General features: G+C 34.1%; 1 pseudogene; it reads left to right on the top strand.

The window, feature by feature from the left end:
• The first annotated feature begins 1,500 nt into the window (after positions 1–1,500).
• LOC123825144 lies at positions 1,501–3,047 on the top strand (annotated as a pseudogene).
• The last annotated feature ends 464 nt before the right edge of the window (positions 3,048–3,511 follow it).

The following is a 3,511-nucleotide window of genomic DNA, read 5'->3' as shown; positions in this document are numbered from 1 at the left end:
AGCAGGAGAAATGGATGCACACCTTCAAAGGAGCAAAAAGAAGACAGCAAGTTTCACAGTAGAAATTAAGACAGCAAAAAGATAATGGAGTGACACTATACTGCAGAAAGAAAATAATTGCCAATCTAAAAAGCCAATGATCAATAATATAATCTCCAAAACTACAGGTAAAATAAATACATTTTAGAAAAAAAAGTTAAGTAATTTTTGCTAGGAAACATGTACTTGAAAACAAACAAAACCTCACTAAGGCAATTCAGCAGACAGAAAGAAAATGATCTAGAAGAAAACAAGGAAATAAAGAAAGGAAGGAATAGCATAAATAATGGTAAACAAGTAAATATAGAAAATATCAGTAGGTATGCATTTGTCATACTTATCGATATATAGGACCTCTATTCTGGAATGAGCACCTTATGTCAAACTTTTATCTCAACATCTCCTATTTTATGTCTAATATCCACCTCCATCTTAATATGTACAAAATGGAAACCATGGTCTTCTCTCCAAAACTATTGCTTTAGTTACCTATTTGGCCCTATCCCATGAGACACCTCTCTTTGCTTCCTCTGCTCCAGCCAGTGTTCTCCAGTCACAACATTCTCCCTGTATTTTCTCAGCTCTCCAACACTGTGCCTGCCTCAGAGCCTTTGCAACTGCTATTTATTCCACCTAGGATGCATTTTCCCCAGAAACATGCATAGCTACCTGTTTCACCTCTTTCATTCTCTTGAAATCTATTCTTAGATATCTTCCTATTGGTCATACTTCCTGACCACATCATTTTTAAGAGCAACCACACCCAGAACTCCCTATCTTTATTCTCTCTCTTATTTATACCTATGCCTTTTACTTTTGCTTTTTGTTCTTCCCTAATGAAACCTGTTTTATGTAGGTGGGTATTTGACATATATCTTACTGAATTAGAGTATCCACATTATGAAAATATAGCCAATCATACTTGTTTAGTGAAAAGAAACCCTTAGCCATACTTAAAATATTATTTTTATAATACACAATTTACAAATGTAGAAAACAAAGTAAACAGTTTTACCAGGTTCACTGGCAAATAAGTATTGAAATCAGAAATAACACTCAAAATAGTATAACTCATAATCCTTTTCCTTTACCACTGGGCTATACATACTATCTTTCCAAATCTCAAACTACTGACAGAGAGGATTTGATCAGTTCTTGTTTTCCAGCTGAGGACAAACTGAGCTAATGTACACAGGGAGTTTTTAAGACAGCCATGTAATTCTTTTAATACATCTCATCTCACAGAGCTATTCTCTTAGACTATTTCTGTTGAAATTGATGTCTTCTCATTGGGGCCTCTGAAGGGGAGAAGCAATAAAGGTCTTCCTAGCCTCAAAATGCAATCAGAAATATTCACCGGGATTTTTGAACTTAAGACATTAATTAAAGGAGTCTAAGGTCATATGTAAAATGTCTTTGGAAATATAGTAGTCATATTTCCCACAGGAGAAGCAAAGAAAGATGGCCTTCAAAGAGAAAGCTAAAAATGAAGCCGACTCAGGGGACGTGTGGGAGAACACTGATTGTTTTTAGTGTGCTTTTTGTCATACTGATTTTTAGCAGAAATTCAGAAAGACTTTTCCTCATAATGCAACCTAATTGTTTTCAGGGCTCTCTATTTTTAAAAAATTTGTCTTGATATGAAATCTATTTATTTCCATGGCATAAATAAAATTGCAATTTTGTGTGTATATAAAAATGAAGTATGTAAACATAATCTTGTGTTTGTATATGAAAGTCAATTGCCAAAATACCATTTCTTAAATTGTTTATATTGTTACAGTGATTTGAGAGGAGACCTTAAAACAATCTATGTAATAAAATAAGTTTTACACATTTTAGTGTGATATGCTTTCTAGATGAGAAGGTGAGGTAGCAATTAGGAAAAAGCACACTAAACTTTTCCCTTGTCCTTGGGCATACCTATGACTATTTTTGCCCTGAAAACTTCAAAACACATGTGTGTTAGGACAAAATATATTTTGAAAAGAAATAAGTAAATAAATAAATAAACAGACAACACTTAATACTTATTAAAATGTAAATTATTCAATAATTATACAGTAGTGACAGGCTTCTTTCCATATGTGGGACTTCTGATAAAAATACAAGGTTGTTCAATTGAAAAAATATAGTCTGATTTCTCATTAACTCAGATATGAAATTTTAAAAGTGATAATTATAGAAGGAAATAGTACAGAGTTGCAGAATTCCACATTGTTTAGTATATATCTTACATGATTCCAAGACCACAGTTAAAATATAGTTGGAATTTATATAAGTACTTCCTTATTTGATAATTATTCTATATTTGTAATAATATTTCTCAGGGTTTGAAGAGAATATTACATCACTGTTTTTCAGCTGCTGGATTTGACTAGCTCTCCTGAGACCTAGGACTCTTCCCAGGCCAGTGTTCAACCAAGGGGAAGGCGGTGTTTAGTTTCTGTTCAAGGATCATGAAGCCAATGGCAAGAAGCCAGCCAAGTTCCAGACAGGCATCTCCCAAGGTCTCCTGAGATGGAGGTGAACTAGGACCCCAAGACGGAGCTACAAGAGCTGAATACCATAACCAAGGGAATTGAAGTAGGTGGCAGTCAGAAAGCTATTATAATCATTGCTCTTTTTCTTCAACTGAAATCTTTTCAGAAAAATCCAAGTCTGGTCAATACGCAAATTGGACAAAAAGTCCAGTAGCAAGCACATTTTGCTTGTCTTTACTGCTCAGAAGAGAATTCAGCCTAAATAACTCAAAAAGCCGTACAAAGAATAAGTAAAAATGTCCCAGGAGCCTCCCTCTGACAGCCTAGCATGATGTGATCCCGGAGCACTGGGTTTCCCTAAGTGAAATTGCAGGCAAGAGAATGCGCTGAACCTGGCAGGCAGCTGGCTCCTAAAGGTTCATTTGGATAAAGCATGTGGTGGAACACAAGCTTGAAACTTCTGATGTCTATAAGGAGCTCACCAGCAGGGATGTTCATTTTGAATTCCCAGAGTTTCAGTTGTAAACAAAAATGACTGAATAAAATATTCAAAATAAAAAAAGAATATTACTAAGAAAAAACTGTTTTTCTAGAAGTAATATTGCTTCCTTTCATTTGGTAAAGTGCTATCTGAGTAGACATCCAAGAATTATATGATAACCAGTCTTTGCTACCAAAAGGAATATGACACATTCCTTCTACAATTTACCTCCATCTCTCTTTACCTCATGGCCTATCTATATTTTATTTTAAACATTGAAGAACTGTATTCTAATGTTCTTAATATGAAGAACAATTAATATTCCATTATTGTTTAATGCTTGCATCCATTTTTTCCTTTTATCACTTCTCAAAGATTAGTTTTCCCTATTTTTAAACCATTAAATGAATTATTACTTGGAGATTTAATTAATTTTCATTTGCAATATTTTTCAGATCATTCATAAAGCTAATGTTAAGATTGATCCCTATATCAGCTCGCTTCAGCC

The sequence above is a fragment of the Phyllostomus hastatus genome, unplaced genomic scaffold, assembly GCF_019186645.2.
Source record: "Phyllostomus hastatus isolate PE091 unplaced genomic scaffold, TTU_PhHast_1.1 phas_contig_62, whole genome shotgun sequence".
NCBI lineage: Eukaryota > Metazoa > Chordata > Mammalia > Chiroptera > Phyllostomidae > Phyllostomus > Phyllostomus hastatus.
The sequence above is the reverse complement of the archived record's forward strand: the minus strand, read 5'-3'. Positions and strand labels throughout refer to the sequence as shown.